Source organism: Tupaia chinensis, unplaced genomic scaffold (assembly GCF_000334495.1).
Source record: "Tupaia chinensis unplaced genomic scaffold, TupChi_1.0 Scaffold000063_1, whole genome shotgun sequence".
Taxonomy (NCBI): Eukaryota; Metazoa; Chordata; class Mammalia; order Scandentia; family Tupaiidae; genus Tupaia; species Tupaia belangeri.
The window spans coordinates 6,826,184-6,837,763 of NW_006159521.1; the positions used below are offsets into that span (position 1 = coordinate 6,826,184).

An 11,580-nucleotide genomic window follows, 5' to 3' on the forward strand; every position below is an offset into this window, starting at 1 on the left:
GTATTGTGATAGGGCACATGTGCTTACCAGAGAGAGACAGAGAGAGGGAAAGCGGGAAATCACCCTCTGAGGGGGATGACCACACTGCAATTCCTTCTCCTCTAGTCTTGTCCTGGGATTTTTGGGCACACGTGCACACACACCTGCCAGGTGCAGGACTCGAACTACAATTGGCCACGTGAAATCCAGCGTCTTAACCACCAGCCCTTCTGCTGGCCCCACTATTCTGTTTTATAAATAATGAAGCGAACACTTAGCTTGTTGTCCACCAGGCACCATTCTCACCAAGTCATTTAATCCTCACAACCCCCTATGAAAAAGGTACTATTATCGTCCCATTTCACAGACGGTAAGTCTCTACGCAGCGAAGTAACTTGCCCAAAGCCACACAGCCAGCGAGTGACAGCGCCAGGAGCTGAGCCCAGCAAGCCCGCCTCCACGGAATGTGCTCTCACCCACGACGTGGACTTGGTACGTGTTTTCCTCCATCCCTCCATCTCACTTGGTATTTACAATGTACGTTTCTCGTGTTTCCTTTCTCCTCATTTTGACTGGTTTAATCGGGTTGCCATTGACTCTCACTTCTCTTGGTGACCAGGAGTGTTCTGGATAGTCACTCCAGGAATGGCCACCTCCCCTGTGGACGCACGACCTCCCCAATACAGTCCATACACCTTCGCGTCTACTCCTCCACCCTCAGCACACAAGGCCATCTGGAAGGATTTTCTTTTCTTCCCTCCTGCCCTTCCCCCACCCACCTGGGCTTCGCCAGAATATCCCCATACTTATAATTGGGCTATTGCTGGAATTTTGCTTTTAGAATGTCTCTTCTGTTTTAATACTTTTTTTTCTTTTTTAGTACTTTTGTTACATAGTCCCGGGCATTTATCAATATTGATTTATGGGGCCAGCAGTTCTCATGGAGGTTAAGGCAGTTAGAGTTTACAGGGCTGACTCCATGGTTCGAGTCCTAGACCTGGCAGCTAGAAAATCACACCACGCACGTGTGTGTGCCCCCAAAGTCCCAAAGGAGAATGGCGGAGAAGGGGCTGTTGTGGCCACCTCTCCTGAGGGGGGATTTCTCTCTCACTCACTCTCTCTGTCTTGCTCTGTCTTTTTCTGGCAAATGCACATGCCCTATAGCAACAAACAAGAATTCAAGCACTTTAGGAGATCCAAGTGCAACATGACATTTCTCCCTTTAGTTAAAAGGTTTAAGTAGATAAACGAGAGGCATTTAGTTGTCCCCCAAGACAAAGTGGGCATAATCCCCAAAATATCAGAGCCAACTGTGAAGAACGGGAAATCAAGAGGGAAAAGATGAAAGCCTTGGGGGCCAGATCCAGGACATCCAGCCCGTGAATTACAGGAGTTCCAGGAGGAGGAAAAGAAACAGGTGGAGAACTGTGGTTACAAAGAGCAGAAATTTTACCTGAGATGAAAAAAAGCCTGAGGGAACCAGCAGTTAGCATAATGGCTATGTCGCTGGACTCCCACGTAGTCGACCGCGGTTCGTGTCCCGGACCCGGTGGCTTAAAACTCACGCCGGGCGCGTGTGCGTGCGTGCCCAAGATCCCGAGAGGAGAATGGAGGAGAAGGGATTGCGGCATGACCATCCCCCCTGGGGGGTGATTTCTCGCTTTCTGTCTCTATGTCTCTCTCTGTCTGGCGAGCGCACGCGCCCTATAGTGAAAATCTCTCAAAAAAAAAAAAAAAAGAAAAAGCCTGAGACTGTGGATTAAAAGTTCACTGAGGGGACTAGCAGATGGCGTAATGGTTATGTCACTGCACTCTCACGTAAGTGACTGTGGTTCGAGTCCCAGACCCGGCAACTCAAAACTCATGCTGGAGGGCTGGCAGATGGCATGGTGACTGGAGTGCTGGACTCCCACATGGCTGAGTGTGGTTCAAGTCCTGGTCCTAGTGGCTTGCTTTCTCACTTTCCCTCTCTCTTTGTCTCTCTCTGGTCAAATTTATTTTTAAATGATAATGAGGAATAAAATTAAATCAAATAACTCTAAAAAAAAATACCTCACACCTAGTACATGTGAAGATCCCGAGAGGAGAATGGAGGAGAAGGGATTGCGGTGTGGCCATCCCCTTTGAGGGAAAGTGATTTCTCACTTTCTGTCTCTGTTTCTCTCTGTCTCTTTGGCAAGTGCTTACACCCTATAGCAAAAATCGTTCAAAAAAAAAAAGTTCACTGAGTTCCAGATATAATTGAATTTTTTTAAAAACGGGGAAAAAAAAATCCCACTATCATTAGGTACATTCTGATAAAATTCCTAAACTCCAAAAATGAACAAAAAACCCTTACAAGGTTCTAGACATAAGGAGCCAAGGCACTTGTACGGGAAACATGTCGGACCTGGGGCAGCCTGAAGTTTGCTGGGAGGAGAGGCCGTTAACTCAAGGATTCTGTATCCTTCAATTTATCACCCACTCTCAGGGGAGGGAAGGGTGATTACCAACCTGGCAGGGATCCAGTCTCTCTTCCAAGTGATCTGATGAAGGGACTGGAGAAAGAACACTAGCCAAATAATTGAACAGAGACCCAAAGTTAGAGGAAAATGAAAAGGAGAAGCACAAAGGTAGTGAGAAATCCTTTTAAAAAAATCATTTAAAAAGCTATTATAATTGCACGTAAATCAATATGTGTGTGAGTGTGTGTTTATAGTTGTCTGAAAAGTCATGAGGTATTTTTTTCTACGCTGCTCTATGCAAAAAGACGTCATGATTTTTCTGACAACCTAAAGTGTGTGTGTGTGTTTTAAAGGCTTTTGTCAGAGGGCCCATGTACTCACCAGAGAGAGTGAGAGAGACAGAGAGGGGGAAAATGAGAAACCACCCCCATGAATTCGTGTTTTTTCTATCCAAGGTCCACCGGTTTCCTGTCTCGCTCACGCCTGTTTTCTAAGGGCTGTGCTCTGTCCCCCTCCCTGTGGCCCGTAGGTGTGCTAAGACTGCTGTCTGCTCCCTGGAGCACCTGAAGGAGGTGGGGCTGAGCATGGAGGAAGGACTGGTGGGTGGAGGTGCAGTGGGGGCGCAGAGCCCGGTGAGGCACAGGAGGAAGGCTCTCTGCATCCTGCCCTCCTCGGCTCTCCAGGCCAGAGGCAGCAGGGACAGTCCACCTCTCCAGCCCCCATACTCCTCCCCTCAGTTCAAGGTGCCAGGCAGTGAAAACAGCCCCTCCACCTCGCACTCCTAACCAGGAGCCAGGCCTTCGCTCCACGGCTCCTCAGGCCCTCCTGCCTGCCCGTCCCAGCTGTTCAGGAAGGAGCCTCTGGGACTGGGAACCCGGCGGACACAGGCAGAGTGGACCAGCATCTTCCCATTAGCTCCTGCCCCACACCAGGGGCTTCTGGAAAACACATTTCGGAATGTCTGCCTGTCTGCTTATTTCCAGTGATCCAATGGGTTTTGATATACTGACAGTCTTTAGTCCCATTTGCAAGTAACAGAAAAGTCTCATTAGAGACAATCAAATTATGCCTACGTAAATGACTTTTGTACTCCCCTTTTCCAACTATTTTCTCTTTCTTTTTTCAAAAAAATTGCTATAGGTCTGGGACCAGCAGATGGCATAATGACTACGTTGCTGGACTCCCATGTAGTCAATCACAATTCGAGTTCCGGACCCGGGGGCTTAAACTCACACTGGGCACGTGTGCATGTGTGCCAAAGATCCCAAGAGGAGAATGGAGGAGAAGGGATTGCGGCATGGCCATCCCCCCTGGGGGGTGATTTCTCGCTTTCTGTCTCTCTGTGTCTCTGGCAAGTGCATGCACTCTATAGCAAAAACCTTTCCAAGAAAAAAAAAATTGCTGTAGGTCTCGCCAGAGAGAGACAGAGAGAGAGTGGGGTGGAGAAGAGAAAGTACTCCCTGGGGGAATGGCCATGCAGCAACGCCTTCTCCTCCATTCTCCTCTTGCAATTCTGGGCATGCACACACATACCTGACGTGTTTTTTAAGCTGTAGGGTCCAGGACTCAAACCACACATTTGGCCATGTGGAATCCAGCCCACCCTAACCACAATGCCACCTGCTGGCCCTTTTGCTTTCCTTCTCTCGCTCTTTTTTCCAGTACAACATACATACAGCAAAGTGTAGGGGTTTCGAACTTCCTAGTAAGAAGCAAAAGTTAAGAATTTGAGCATTCTGTGTTTTCCTCATTAGAAACTTGGTTGGAACCAGTATGGATGGAGTGTCAATGACAGTGAAAAAAACATTGCACTGAAAGGAATTTGGAATTGCCAGATCTATGTTATTTCCTGTAGCTTCCAGCTTTTTCTGAATGAACCTACTCTTTGAAGATGAATGCACACCAGTTACAATTACCTGCGAATGACAAAACGTTAGTCATCTGAACACATTCTTGCAAGACGACTTCAGATCTGACTAATCTACTTCTGGCACGCTCCCACTGACTAAAGGCACTGGTGAGTTCTTCCCCCCTCCCCCCTTTTAAAGTATTTATTTATTTATTTTTAATTTGACTAGAGAGACAGAGAAGGAAAGTGAGAAAACAAGCCGCCAGGTCCAGGACTCAAACCATGGTTGACCACATGGGAGTCCAGCACCTTAATTACCACGCCACTTCTGGCCCCCTTGTGCTCTCTCTTCGTAGGAAGTAACGCCTATCAGTTAGAGCTGATAGGAAGGAACACTTTCCTTTCTGTATGAGATACTTCAAACCTGTATCTCTCATAAGGCACGAGCCCCGGGTCTCTCAAACATCTGTAGGGAACATAAGCATCACCCAGGTGGCCTCTTACACACTCAAATTCCCTGGCCCCATCCTCAGAAGACCAGAGCGAGAGAATGAGCCCAGAAAAGGGCACAGTCAAGGTTCACAGACCACTCTTGGAGTAATATTGCACTGGACATTACAGAAATGGCCAAGACTACACCCAGTCTTAATTCATTTAAGTGGCTTTTCAATTGCTGAGGGAAAACCGCTAAGCAAACAAAATGCAAAGCAATTCACAAATAAGGAGCTAAAAACAAACAACATAATTTTTTTAAAAAAAAAAGCTTCAATCTTTATAGTAAACAGGAAATAAACATCTATCATGACTAGGTACCACTGTGGCGGAGGCTGGGGGTCTATGGGAACTCTCTGCACTTCCTGCTCAATTTTGCTGTGACCCAAAACCAGCCCTATAAAAAACAAAGTCTTTTTTTTTTTTTGCAAGGTTTATTTCTTTTTTTTTCTTCCATGAGCAAGAGAAACAAAGAATGACCACACCCCTCAAGAGGTTTCCCATGCACTGATCCACCCTCAGCATCAGCCAGCCCCAGATCATGGGCACAAGTGTGCCAAGCATACTCTGCAAGGTCTCTGGACACAAACCAGGAATCTTCCCATGTGGGTCGGCCCTGAAAAGCACTGCATCACGGCTGTGCCACCATCTAGCCCCAGTAAGCCCATTTTTAAAAATCGTATCATTTTCACCTATTATAAAAGCAAATATTAGACCAGCCCTGTAGCCTAGAGATTAAGGGAGCCAGATTCCACACGGTTCAAATTCCAGTCCCAGTGGCTTGAAAACATACCAGGCACAAGTTCATGTGTGTCTGTGCCCAAAATTCCAACAAGGTGGAGAGATGGAGGAAAAGGGATTGTGGCATGACCATGCCCCATTGGGGATGCTTTCTCTCTCCATTTCTCTCTTTCCATCTCTCTGTCACGTGTACCCTCTGGCAATTACATTTTTTTTTTTAATAAAAAAATTAAAAAGCAGGACCAGCAGATGGCATAATGGCTACATTGCTGGACTCCCACATAGCCAACCGTGGTTCGAGCCTCAGATCCTATGGCTTAAAACTCGCACCTGGCACATGTGTGTGCATGCCCAAAATCCCAAGAGGAGAATGGAGGAAAGGGACTGCAGTGCTGCCATCTCCCTTGGGGGATGATTTCTCGTTTTTTGTCTCTCTGTCTCTCTAGCAAGTGCACCCACCCTATAGCAAAAATCTCTCTTAAAAAAATTGAAAAGCAAATTTATAATACTAAAAAGTGTATCAAGGAGCCAGAAGGTGGCATAGTGGTTAAGGCATTGGACTGCCACATGGCTGACCGCAGTTCAAATCCTAGACTCAGTGACTTGAAAAATCATGCCAGGTAAGTGTGAATGCATGCCCCAAATCCCAGTAGAATGGAAGAGAAGGGACTGTAACATGCCATCCTCCAGGGGAGGAAGGTGATTTCTCACTTTCTTTCTGTCTCTCCAGTGAATGCATGCCCTATACCAAAAATCTGTCTAAAAAAACTGGGGGAAAAAAGTGTATCAAAAATAAAAACGACACCATTGGCCTGTCCTGTGATACAACATTTCTAGAGCGGGATGCAGCAAAATACATTCATAATGTTCACAATCTCTGACCCAATATTTCTAGTTCTTAAAGTTACTATAAAAAGATTTAAAAAATAAGAAAACTGTATGTATAAAGATGACTTCATGGCTTCACAGTGTGATACGCACCCCTGGTCTCTTACAAGATAACTACACAGTGCATCAGTGCATTCCACAACCACTAATTGGTTCATGGAGGGCTTTTAGCAAGAAACAAGGTGTACGATTAATATTAAACAGAAAGGGTACAAGATAAATATACAGCATGATTCTGGTGCGTATTAAGGTACATGTGAAGTAACATGGTATACTGCAATGTCAGCCTTTTGCTTATTTCTAGAGAGGGATTAGAGTCGACTCCTGTTTTTTGTATTTTCACAACGGGCAGGCATCACTTTTATAACCGTTAAAAAAAAGTGTCTTTATTTTGTAACACTTAAAAATAAGAAAAGCCCATTTAACGTTCAGAATTGTTATGCAGATGAATAAGGTATTGTATTTGAGGTGCTTTGAATAATACAGAAAAGAATGATAGCTGAGCTTAACATTGTATTCATGTTATTGAAAAGTTATGTGAAAACTAAAGACATTAGAGAGCTTACTATTTAAAGGAATTCTAGAATGAAAGTCAGTATTATTCCCTAATTTGTCACTTAGGAACAAAGCATTATCATGATGCATTTACTTTGAACAGGTGATATCCTTAAGAATACAATCAAGCTCTCGGTGACTGCCGGTTCGAACACTGCTTTTTGCACGTCTACTATGTGCTGAGCACCAGCACGCTTCCAGGAGATACAGGAATAAGGGCACGGTCACGTCACCAGACCAGAGAGAACGGGTGAGCCGCCTGGATGCCCGAGTCTTCGTTCATTTTTTTCTAAAACATGGCCTATCTTTAAAGAACCTTCCTTCCCAAAGACAGAATGGAATAGGAACCCTGGGTGAGTCCCAGTGAGCTGTCAAATGTTCTTTATGCAAAACGATGGCCCCCTATGCCTGGGACCTCCAAGCCACCCAGACAGGACAACGTCACTGAGGAATGACTAGGACAGAAGCAGCTTCCTGCATTTCTCCTTCTCCCCACTCTTCCTAGGCTGATAAGGACTTGGAAAGAAAAGTGCGACTCCAATATCACTGTCTTAGTCCACAAGTCCATCGCTCACATAAATACCTGGGCCCAGATGACGGATAGAGAAGTTGTTTATTTTGACTTAACAGTTCTGGTGGCTGGGAAGTCCAAAAGCATCATAAAATGGTGGAAGGCAGAGCTTTTAGTAGCCCAGAGTGTGGCTTGTATCCATCTGGCTTTCTCTCTCTGTTCTGGTCTCATTCCCTCTGCTTATAAATCGTACAGAACTCGGTCATGACTTCATCACACCCAGATGCCCCGCCTGGGAGACCACGCAGGAACTGAGCTTTCATGTAACACCTCTATAACACAACCAATGCAATCACGTTTCTGCACATGAACCTCTGGGGGGACATCCAGTCACCTCCCACTAGGACCAAATGCCAAACATGAATCTTTGGAGAACAAACCATTTTTGAGACCATAATAGGGGCCAGCAGGTGGTGTGGTGGGTAAGGTGCAAGCCCTCACATGACTAACTGCAGTTCGAGTCCCAGACTGGTGGTTCGAAGATCACACTGTGTGTGTGTGTGTGTTTGTGTGTGTGTGTGTGTGTGTGCCCAAAATCCTGAGACGAGACTGGAGGAGAAGGGATTGCAGTATGGCCACCCAACTCAGAGAGTGATTTCTCATTTTCCCTCTCTACCCCTCTGTCTCTCTCTGGTGAGTGCATGCCCCCCCAGAGTCTGGAAATGGGAAGCCCTTATGGCAAAAACTACAAATAAATAAATAAAAATAACAATCACCTGGAGAAAGGACCAATTGCAGCCCAAGGACTTATAAGATGGATCTCCCCACACGGCTTTTAATCTCCACACTTGAACTTAAAGCTCTCTGGAGTTCCAGCCTCATGTAACAAATTGCCTTCTTAACATTTCCACCTAGATATTCAATGGGCCCCTCAATATTGCCAAGAAGTCTCTCCCTCCAACATGAGGAAGGCCTGTAACCCGGAACCCCCCCACTCGCTCCACTGCCACCACGACTGCTCTGTCCCAAGCTGCCGTCACCTCCCCTATGACTTCCCCAGTAGTCCCCTCGCCCGTCTCCCTGCTCCCTATCTCGCTCCCCGAAACACTCTTCTCTGTGTAGCCAGAGCAGCTTTCTGAACTAGAAACTGGTCCATAAGCTCCTGGAGGGCAGGAGTTCTGTTTTAGTCACTAATGGATCCCCAGTTCCAGGAGTATGAATTGCTTCATTTCCTTGGCTTAAAAGAAAATAATGGCTTTCCATTTCCAAACTCTAAACCTCTTATCGCAGCCTTCAAGGCCTCCGAGCCGGGGCCTCCTCTGAGCGCATGATGCTCCAGTCCATGGTCTTTCTACTCTGCAAGCACACCTGCTTCTTCCTGCTTATGGCTGTGGCGCTCGAACTTCCTCCCTGTGGCGTGCTTTCCCTGTGTGTTTCCTCCCCCACACCACCACCTAAGTCTGGCTGGCCCCTCGTGACATTCAAGTCACTGCTCACATGTCACCTCACCACCTTAGCATCCATTTTTTTTTTTTTAACTTTTCGCTAGAGGGCCTGTGCTCTCCAGAGAGAGGCAGAGAGAGCAAAAGTGAGAAATCACTTCCCAGAGGGGGGGTGGCTACACTGCAATCCCTTCTCCTCCATTCTCCTCTTGGAAATTTGGGGGCACACACACAAGCTCCCAGTGTGACTTTCAAGCCACAGGGTCCGAGACTCAAACCTCAAAGTTGGCCATGTGGGATTCAGCACCCTGGAGAGAGGGCGGATTTCTCACTTTCCCTTTCTTTGTATCTCTCTGGCCGCCCACACACACATCCTTTCTAAAATAACCCCACAATCACTCTCCATTCCATTATCTTATCAGAGCGCTTGACCTAGGCTTCCGTTACCATGGTTACTTAGCATGTACTGCCTATACCACCCACTAGGAAGTGGGGGGACTAAGAGCAGGAGTCTTGGATGCTGGTGTTACTGCAGGAGCCCTGCACCTCTAACAGTACCTGGGAAACCAATAGTTTGTCAGCTCATTCGTCTCCATGTTGGACGACCTGGTCTTCCAGCTGACGGCTCAGAGACCATTTCCAGCTGGTGCCAGAGGCAATCGGGTCCCCAGGACAGACTCAGACAAGCTAAAATGTATTGGGGACAGAGCAGATACCAGAACAGCAATTTCCTCTTCCTTACTTTTTTTTTTTCCCCCTTTTGTCATAGGGTATATGCACTTGCCAGAGAGACAGAGAGAGACAGCGAGAGTCAAAGTAAGAAATCACCCCTGGGGGGTATGGCTACACCACAATCTCTTCTCCACTCTCCTCCTGGGGTTTTGGACACACACGCACATGTGCCCAGTGTGATTTTCAAGCTGCCAGCTCCAGGACTCAAACCACAGTCAGTCGTGTGGGAGTCCAGCACCTTAACCACCATGCCACCTGCTAGTCTCTCCATTTTCTAATTTATACTGAAAACCATGTCAACAGAACTGAAGGATAATCAAATTCTATTCAGTTCACTGTCTTCTCTGCCTAGAGTCAAGTCACATGACAAGCCTACTGGTAGAATTAAAATGAATTTGGAGGACAATCACCAAAACCCCTCTGTGGATACACCTACTCCAGTGGGACCAGACCACTCGGCTGCAGGCTAAAATCCTTTTTAGGTAAAATACGCAGAGTCCAGAAGCCCAAAATCTTCTCATTGGCAATGCTGGAGACGCAGTGAGCCGAGGTTGCGTGTCCGTCCAATTCCATGTTAACATCACGGTCACACCCTTGCTCTGCCGTGCTCATGAAGGCAGTGCTGCACTCACTACCTGAGTTCAGAAAGCTCTCCAGTCCTCCACAGCCAACTGTTACAGTGCAAACTATGTCTGATCCCCTCAATGGAGGACGGCCTGGAGATGGCAGGTGGCATGGTGGGTAAGGACGCTGGACTCCCACACGATTGACTACGGTTTGAGTCCCAGACCTGGCAGCTTGCTTTCTCACTTTCCCTCTCTCTCTCTCTCTTCCTCTAATCAAATTATAATAATAATGATAATAAAATTAAATAAAATAATTCTTAAAAAAAAAAAAAAGATGGCTTAATATACTTCCTCAAAACCCAGCAAGGTCAAAGCCAACAACCCAAACCAACAGGACATTCCAAAATCTTTTTTTTTTTTTTTGCAGAGGTTTTTGCTATAGGGCGTGTGTGCTTGCCATAAAGACAGAGAAAGACAGAGAGACAGAAAGCGAGAAATCACCCCCCGCCCCCCGCGCCAGGGGGGATGGCCACGCCGCAATCCCTTCTCCTCCATTCTCCTCTTGGGATCTTGGGCACGCACGCACACGTGCCTGGTGTGAGTTTAAGCCACCGGGTCTGGGACTTGAACCTCGGTCGACTATGTAAGAGTCCAACAACATAGCCACTATGCTAACTGCTGGTCCCGACATTCCAAAACCTGAGCACATGGAAACCAGAACACGTCTTCCGATTCTACCCACCCAGACAGCAGGCCCCACTTTCTGGCTCCACAAAGGCCAGAGGTACAGCTAAATCCCTGAGGGGCCATAGGGACCCAAACTGCTTCCCCAAGCCATCCTACTGGCCTGGAAGGGAAAGCTTACGACCAACAAAAACGCCCGTGGACTACTTACCAGGGCTTAGTTCCCAGGGACTGACAGCAGTTTAAACTAGAGAGAGTATGGGTAACCCAGATGCGTGTAATTCACAGAGGATGACTTCACCTCTTCTAAATGTATAATGATGAGGATTTGTGGAAAGTTCCCGGGGAATAAATCATTGATAACACACTCCACATCACAAGACAAACTACTCATGGAGACCAGGAGTGGAGGTAAAATAATAGGTTAAGATAATAGATTCTTTCATTCAACATTTATCAAGCACCTCCGGCCGACAAGGACATGGAGTCATCTGTTTTCACACAGGGATCTGCTGAGAGGATACGGGCAATAACTAAAGGTTTCTGAAAGGCCAAGGCCCCAGAGCCTTTGGTCATGAAATATTTATTGAGCTCTTATTATGGGCTAGACACCATGGTAGGTGCTAAAATGAGAAAAATTAAGACTCAGTTCTAACTCTTGAGGTGCACATAGGCTAGTGGTTGGACAATACATTTT

At 46.6% G+C, this 11,580-nt stretch overlaps 1 protein-coding gene across 4 annotated transcripts in view; it reads right to left on the minus strand.

Annotated features, from left to right (window-relative positions):
• Nucleotides 1–11,580, minus strand: part of FAM81A (family with sequence similarity 81 member A) — a 101,747-nt gene that overhangs the window by 30,893 nt on the left and 59,274 nt on the right. The gene's annotated exons all lie outside the window — the stretch shown is intronic.